The 9,278-nt window shown below is 32.0% G+C and overlaps 1 pseudogene; it reads left to right on the forward strand.

The window, feature by feature from the left end:
• The first annotated feature begins 776 nt into the window (after positions 1-776).
• On the forward strand, positions 777-3,204 carry LOC115961221 (annotated as a pseudogene).
• The last annotated feature ends 6,074 nt before the right edge of the window (positions 3,205-9,278 follow it).

A 9,278-nucleotide genomic window follows, 5' to 3' on the forward strand; every position in this document is an offset into this window, starting at 1 on the left:
AAATCTTTCTTACAGACTTACACTGGTGACTCTCTCTCTCTCGCTCTCTCTATCTTTGTTGAGGACTTGGGCTTTGCATTCTTCTTCTTTTTCTTCTTTCAGTTCTTTCTCTTTGCCTTCAGCCTCCTTCAGTCCATCTCGCCACTGCACTACCTTTGCTCTCTTCTTCTTTCTTTTTTTAATCTTTTCAGATTTTAGTTCTTTGCTTTTCATTCCTTTGTTTAAAAGTAAAAGTTTTGTCTCTTTGTTTAAAAGTAAAGGTTTTGCACTTTCTAGAATTGCAATAGTGTAATGTATGTACTATGTGTTCAATTTTTCTTTGGTAAACGTACTATGTGTTGAATTTAGACAATAAAGAGTGACTAATCTTGTCCCTTTCTCATTATTATTGTCAGTAACCTATTGTTGTGGGTCCCTCAATTTGTGACTCAATTTTGTGAAGCTTCTGTGCTTGTGCTTGTGCTTGACAGCTTGTGCTGTGTGCTCCTTTTCATTGCTTTCTTTTTTAAATTTCTTATAATATATTATTTATTATTATAATAATCAATATATTATAAACAATATATATATTCATGTATTTAGTTGTTGTTTATTATATATATATATATATATATATATATTTTTATGTATTGACATTTACATGATTGTTTGTCTTTTATTTAATAAGTGATAATTTAATTTGATAATTTAGGTCATAGGCAAGTTTAGGACTATTGACTCATTCTTCAAAAAAAATGAAGACGGTAATTCAGAAAATAGTACACTTTTAGGTTCTAATGTTGAAGCGTCAACTTCCAATGAGCGTCCTTCCAAATCTCCAAGAATTGATCCCGAAAAACATCCTTCTAGATCGTCAGTGGTGGAAGTGGAACTTGAAGAAAGTCATTTAAAATTTTCACCACTTAGTTCCAATGAAGTTGATGTTAGAATTTTAAAATGAGATCCAGGAGAGCGCATTGAAATGTGTAACTATCCAGCCAATATACGTGATGAAGTTAGACGTGCTTATTTAAAAGCTAAACCATATCAAATCCGTCTTTCAAACTATCCATTTTCTAGAGAAAAGCATCCTCGTCGCTTTCAAGCTTCTTGGTTCATTCAATTTTCTTCTTGGCTGGAGTATTCTCCTACTAAAGATGCTGCATACTGTCTGCCATGTTATCTCTTTACCATGGAAAGAAGTAGACGCCCTGGCTGTGATGCATTTACTTTCACAGGATTTAGAAATTGGAAAAAAGTCAATAATATTATGGAAAGAATTGTGCCTTTTTGAATCATGTTGGAGAAGATCCTTGCTCACCACACAACAATGCTGTGAAATATTGTGATGATCTATTGAATGAATCAGTGCATATAGATAAAGTGATGAATGTGCAAAGTTCTGAACAAATTCTAAATAATCGACCGTGGGTGAAAACTTCTATTGATACTGTTCGATGGCTCACCTTTCAAGGGTGTCCTTTTAGAGGTCATGATGAAACTCTTCAATCAAAAAATCGAGGAAATTTCCTTGAGATGATTAGAATTTTGGCATCTTATAATGATAAGGTTGCACAAGTTGTTTTGGAAAATGCTCCTAAATCTGCCAAGTACACTTCACCTACAATTCAGAAGGAGATTCTGCATGTTATTGCAAGTAAAGTGCAGAGTAAGATTCGTGAAGACATTGGGGATTCCAAATTTTGTATTATTGTTGATGAGTCATGTGATGAGTCAAAGAGAGAGCAATTGGCTCTTGTTTTGAGATTTGTTGACAATGATGGCTTTATACAAGAACGCTTCTTTGATCTTTCTCATGTTAAAGACACTGCTGCATTGACCCTGAAGAACGAAATATATGCTATTCTTTCTCATCATTGTCTTGACATTCAAAATATTCGTGGACAAGGATATGACGGTGCTAGCAACATGTGTGGTGAATGGAAAGGATTGCAAGCCTTAGTTCTTAATGATTGTCCTTATGCATACTATGTGCATTGCTTTGCTGGTCGGTTACAATTAGCATTAGTTGCTGCATCAAGAGAGGTAATCTCTATCCATGAATTCTTCTTGAATTTAAATTTCATTATCACTGCAGTTGGTTCTTCACGTAAACGTAATGATGAATTAAGAGCTGCTCAAGCTGCAGAAATTGCTAGAATGTTAGCTATTGATGAACTTGAAACAAGAACAGGAGCAAACAAAATTGGGACTCTAAAACGGGCTGGAGATTCTCGTTGGGGGTCTCATTTTAATTCTATTTGTAGCCTAATGAGGATGTTTGGTCCAACTTGTTTGGTGCTTGAAAATATAAAGGAAGACGGGTCCACCTACTTGCAACGTGGAGATGCAAATGTAGCTCATAAAATGATTAATTCATTTGAGTTTAAATTTAGTTTACATCTAATGAAGGAAATCATGGGTATTACTGATGTTCTTTGTCAAGCTTTACAGCAGAAATCTCAAGACATCTCAAATGCCCAAAATTTAGTTTCAACAACAAAGACACTCATCCAAAATTTAAGAGTAGATGGCTGGGATAATTTTCTTGAGAATGTCATAGGATTCTCCAAAATATTTGAAATTGATATTCCAGATCTAAGTGCTCAATATGCTGAAGGTAGAAGTCGTAAGAAAAGGGATCATGTTACAGTGGAGCATCATTATCATTTTGATATATTTAATGCTACAATAGATGTTCAATTGCAAGAGCTTAACAATAGGTTTGGTGAACAACCAATAGAACTCTTGACACTTTGCTTTGCTTTGGATCCAAAGGATGCTTACAAATCCTTTAATGTGGATGATATATGTCGTCTTGTTGAGAAATATTATCCTCTTGATTTTTCTAAGTGTGATAGGACTGGTTTGAAAATTCAATTGAAGCTATTTGAGCATGATGTGCAAAATCATTTGAAGTTTCAGAATTTGTCATCTATGGCAGAATTATGTCGAAGGTTAGTAGAGACAGAAAAGTCACAGGTATATCCTCTTATTGATCAATTGATTCACCTTGTTTTGACTCTTCCAGTGTCCACAGCAACTAGTGAGCGAGCCTTTTCAGCTATGAAAATTGTTAAAACAAGACTGCGCGACAAAATGGAGGACGAGTTTCTCTCAGATAACTTAGTTGTCAACATTGAAAAGGAAATTGCTGAGAACTTCACTACTGACTCAATACTTGATGACTTTAGATCTCTTAAAGAGCGTAGGTTACAGTTTTGAACAAAGATGTTTAGCTTTTATGTTATTGTATGTTTTGCTACTTTGCCTATTTTATAGTTGATTAAAGATATTAAATCATTTTTTCAATTTTGTCTCATGATTGTTTAATTTTAATTAAATATACTTTGGTTTATACATATTCAGTTATGAAGTATTGTATATTACTATTTTACATTTCATACCAAAATATATATATATATATATATATATATACATGGCCCCCCAAATATAAATTCCTGGCTCCACCACTATGTGTAAGAGTCTTCAACTTATACAAGCTTTCAAATGGTAGAATGTAGATTACAAATATTTCAGCTCTAAAGTTATCGCATACTTTTTATTTATTGAGACTTACTTACATCGTGTATGCATGGTTTGCTTTACGTGACAATTCCGTTAATTTTAATGAAAGAGATTCATAAAAAAAAAAAAACAAAACCCAGGAAAAAAAAAAATTAAAGAAAAGGACTGTCCAACCTTAAAGCTTGTGAACAAAGAAGCCCAAATGCGGTGGAACTTTTATTGTGCTTAAGACGTGGAATTTATATTAGGATTAATTTTGATAGTCCAATGTTCAAGGGAAAAAAATAAGCTCCATTAAAAATGATATCAAAAAGGGAAGCCCCGATTTAAATATTAAATAAGGTATATATGGTATATTGTCCTAATATGATTACTTCACAATTAGGTGTAACCCAACCTTAATTAAGAGCATTAGTATCAGGTATCGTAAGAAAATGATATTTTAACACATCAAAAAAATTATTCTCAAAAAAAAAAAAAAAAAGCCACATCAAAAAAATTATTTTTCTATTTTGACACACCATTTTACCATTCACTCCATTTTATTTAAGTATTTTTTATTTATTCTTCTTAATTAATTTTTTATTCTTGCTTTATTAGAGGGATTCGGTCAATATTCAAGGGGTGAGAGAATGAATTGGATTGTGATAGGATGAGTGGCTGTGAGACAGGAAGAGTGAGTCTAAGGGTGAGAGGATGAGTGGTTGTGAGAGTGAGAGAGAGAAAAGTAATAATATTTTACTAGAGGAGAGTGAAAGTTGATTAAAAAATACACAAAAAAATAAATAGAATATATGACCATACTGTGCCATAGATAGAATCATAGAACTATACTGTAGCAAATGCCAAATATTTTTCGCATTTGACATATCTGACGCTGGTTTGGTTTTGGTGTTTAACGTATCAAATACAAAAAATTTAGCATTTGGCACAGTTGATGTCAATGCTCTATAAGATTTGCAAAATATCAATTCATTAAAATATTATTTAGTGGTGTAATATTGAGAAAGAGTTACTTTATACATTGATTTTCAAAATATTAGTCCCACGAAACGATATTAACATTGTGAAAGAGTTTCTTATTGTGACACTACTTAATAATATTATGTTTGTTTTTAGAATAATATTCTCTAGAAAATGAGTTATTTTCCAAAAAGTATTTTCTATAAAATTATCTCATTTTTCTATGTTTGGTAGCAACCTTAAATGAGTTAAAAAAATAATTTTCTAACTTCTCTTATTTAGCTTACTGTAAGATAGAGTTTTTTTTCAAAAACATTAGTGGAAAAAAATCTCTAAAAATAAGCCATATTTTTTATGTTTGACCAAAAATAATTTTCCTTTAAATCATTTTTTCTGATGCTACCAAACACTAGAAAAAATAGAAAACTATCTTTATACAATATTTTCAATTGAAAAAAACAGAGCATTACTTTTAATTGGATTCTTATTCTGAAAATTACTCAATTAAATTATATGTTATTATTCTTTTTAGGGTAAAATTTAGGTATAATTTCTTAGACATTGTACCTTATAGCTTGTTTGTATGGAGGGGAGGAATATGGTTCTTTGAATCTTGTTTGGATGTTTTTCAAGGGAGGAGAAATGGAACCTCTCTTTATTAATTCCCCCAAATTGGAGGAATTTAGAAGGGGGAAGTGGAGGGGTTCTAGATATTGTTTAAAATTTTAAGCTATCAATTGTACCTATTTGATGTCAATTTATATCTATTTATTTAATATTAACAAATGAAGGCCATAATTGTTAATTTATATAACCAATTCTGCCCCCCCCCCCCCCCCCCCCACACACACACACACTTTTATGGGAAGGGATATTTATTCCTACTTCTTCTACTTAATTTTAAAAACATTTAGTGTCCATTTGGTTAGATGAATGAAAAAGTGGAAGGATAGAAAATGAGAGAAGAGATAGAAATGTGGGAGGATAGAAGAGATTTAGTTTTCTCTCAAATGTGTTTGGTTGGGAGGATGGAAGAGTGAAGAGATGGGAAACTCATTTATTTGATTGAGAACAAAAATGAGAGGATAGAAAAAGTAGATTGTATAAATTTACTCCTATGTCCTTAACACCAAGAAAAAATAATACTATATAAGGAAAAAAAAAAAAACTAAAAATTAAGAGGGGGGCGGGGGGGAAGGGGGACAAAATGCAACATAAATAGATAAACCAAAACTAAAAGTTAAAAGGGAAAAACCTAAAATGTAACATACTTGGCGAGAAAATAACATTCTTGGGAAAAGCTGAGAACTCATGTGGGAGAGCATACGGTTCTGCCATGTGGCACTTTGTATGAGTAGTATTTCATTTAACGTTTCACCTCATCACCCATCTTCTTATCAATGATCATTTTAAGCCATAAATGTAAAAAATTAAGAGATTTGGTTCGCCCTATTTTCTTTTAGAGAGTTTCAACCTATGACGTCCGCTCCTGATGATAGCTCTTTATCATTAGACCAAGACATCAATCAGTTTTTGGTGTAGGCGGGGGATTGAACCCCAGATCTCTTATTCAACCATCAGAGACTTTACCAGTTGAGCTAACTGGAACCCACGGTTCGCCCCCTTTTCCAACTTCTTGAACTCTTCCACTTTTAATTTTAGTAATTTCAAAAAATGAAAGGATTACTCCTCGCAATGTTAATTTTTCATGTTATAATAGCAGTTATTTTTTATATTCTAGTTTCACAAAATATTGACAAGCCAAGAGAGAGAGAGAGAGAGAGAGAGAGAGAGAGAGAGAGAGAGAGAGAGAGAGAGTATGAAATTGGCTTTGGATTTAGGTATATATGATCTAAACCTCTCAACAACACTGTCAAAACTTGATATAGTGCTTCAGTGACATTTGGGGTTTCTAAAATGTATGTTTAGGAAATAAATTAAGTCTTTATATGTGTTATTTGTGTTTATTTAAATTTTTGGAAAATGCTTAATCTTTGTAAGTTTTATTTTATTTTAAAGAGATATTTTCAACCTATGATGTCAATTCCTAATGATAGCTCTTTATCATCAGAACAAAACACCAATTGGTTTTTTGCTGTAGGCAAGATCGAAACCCAGATCTCTTATTTGATGATAAGGGTCCGTTTGGGAGTTTATAAGGGAATGAAATGGAATGATCATTAAAGGAATGGAATGGATTTAGTAGGGAAAAACAAACAAAGCTCATGAAAAAATAACCACTCTACTAATATAAAAGACTACACACAAAACAATATAAAAAACACTATATATCACTCTCATGAATGACTAGCAAACAGTTGATCAAAAAAAAAAAAAAAAAAATGACCAACAAACAATTTTTGTAAGACTTGAAAGACATGAATGACTAGCAAACAATTGATTTTTATGAAATTGTTTCATCCGTGGACCCCATAGCTATCATTTCTTAGACTTGAAAGACACACCTCAAGACTTGAAAGACCCATAGCACTCTTTGGAGACTATAACTGACTGGAAGATAAAGAAAAAGAAAAAGATACTTGTTGTGAGCAGTAATTGAAAATTGTAGCAGACAAAGAAAAAGAAAGACTAGCGGCAGTAGCTTCACTTTGCAAAGAACATGCAATAATGTGCAAGAATGATAGCTATATTTTTTACGGCTAAATGAGAAAAAAAAATGGCTGATATTAAAGGGGTATTTTAGGGTTTTAACGAAAATTTCATTAAACCTAAATTCATTCCTTCACAATTTTGGAGGGAATAGAAATTTAAGGTTTTGAGAAAAAAAGAAAAAAGAAAAAGGAATGAGTGTTCCATCCTAACCATTTCATTTCCTTCCACTCAAACTCCCAAACAAGGGAATGAACCTTCTATTCCCTCTGCTATAACTCCCAAACAAAGGGAGGGAAGAATATTCTAAAATTATTCATTTCATTCCATTCTCTTCTCACAATTTTCCACATCAACACAATATTTAAAAAATAAAAATGAAAATTAAAAACTATTTTCACTCAAAAACAAAACCGGATACTTATCTTAAAAAAAAAAAAAAAAAAAAAAAAAAAAAAAAAAAAAAAAAAAAACAAACAAACAAACAAAACCTAGCTTAACCCGACTCCTCTCTTTCAAACCTTACGCATTAAAATTTTAGATGATCTCTCTTCCCTTCCTATTCTGCTTTTCCTTCTCCTTCAATGAGTTTAGCCGTTCCCTCTTTATTATTTCGATTTTAATACCCTGCCATCCCTACCTAATATGATTTATTCTCTTAACTATTCCACAGTCAGGAAAAAAGAAAAGGTGAGCGAGAGAGAGAGAGAGAAAGCAAAAGAGAGAGAGAGAAGATGATGAATACGTCAATGGCTTCCCTAAGGTCATTCTCCGCGAGGTTTGTGGTTGCTCCGCTGAGGTATGTTACGATTTTTGCTGTTTTCTCTGTAAATCTTTCACTCTAATTGTTTATTACTGTTAAATCTATTAATGTGTTATGACTCTTCGTTTATTCAATGATCTTCAATGAATTTTCACCTAAATTTTGCAAATTGTGAACCGAAATTTGGTTGATTAATGCAGTGGTCCACAATTCACATAGATGAGAAAACTTGGCTAATCTTGAAGCTTGAAGCGAAGTTTGATTTGAAAAGGGTTTTTTTTTTTTTTTTTTGCCGACAGTTTGCTCTCTGTGTTCTGCAAGAAAACGAAGAGGTTAGGATGTAATTGATGTTATCTTGGTTCTTGGATTATATTTTGACTAATTGAAACCAAAATCCTAAACCTTTATCTTTTAGAACTTTGTTTTGTATGTTTAATGCTGCCAAATCTTTCTTTGTTTTGTATGTGTAACGTTTTTATGTACATATATATAGTTTCCTTGCCACCGTCAAATTCAAAGAATTTGCAACTGAAGCCAACCTTCTTTGAAGAGCAAAATCTGAACCCTAGGTAAGAATTCTGATTCTCTTTCAATTGAAAACCTACCTACCCTGTTATTATTTACTTTTGGTGTTTTGGGTTGCTATGGTTGAATGATTGGCCTTTAGTTCACCAGCCTTAAAAAGGGTTTTCTAAAAAAAAATTAATTGTATTTACTTTAGGGGCTATGGTTTCTTTGGCTTTATATCTTATTGTGGTAGAAGTCGAACACTTTAGTGGGTTTTCAAACTTGGGCTTCTTCCCCTAGAGGTGGAAGATTCTTTCTTTAATTTTTGGTTATTGGTTCTGGATTTACATTACTTTGCTATTATTATTATTTTCATACGTGATGTGTAGAATTGGATCATGGGTGAATTATAATTGAATTCATAGATTGATGGGTTTAGATGTAGAGGGTTTAGATAATTCAAATTATTGGACACATTGAATTTTTATGTTCCTATCTATGTTGTGATTTGTTATTTAAAAATATTGTATAGTTTATATCATTAGTTGCCCTTTTTAGTTGGTAGATTTTGGATCAAGCTTAATTGCATGGTGTCCTTTCTTCAAAATTCTAGACCTTTACATATGAGTCATTGAGACAAAAGATTTTTGAAGATAGGCCAACCCTATCATAGCATCACCCGATGTGCTTTACAATTGTCTGAGTGAAGTCAAAATAAAAAAAGTATCTTGGAAAATTTTTTATGTTTATTTTATGAAAATCCTCTATTTTCGTTTGGATTATTTATTGTTTTTTTTTTTCATGCCAATACAACATGATATTTGTTTTGTTTACTACAAGGATTTTTGTAATTATTAGAATATGATGACTCTTATACCTTGATATTTTTTTGCTGATTCTTCCCACTATAGCGGTAATACTGTTCAAT

The sequence above is a fragment of the Quercus lobata genome, chromosome 9 (genome assembly GCF_001633185.2).
Source record: "Quercus lobata isolate SW786 chromosome 9, ValleyOak3.0 Primary Assembly, whole genome shotgun sequence".
NCBI lineage: Eukaryota > Viridiplantae > Streptophyta > Magnoliopsida > Fagales > Fagaceae > Quercus > Quercus lobata.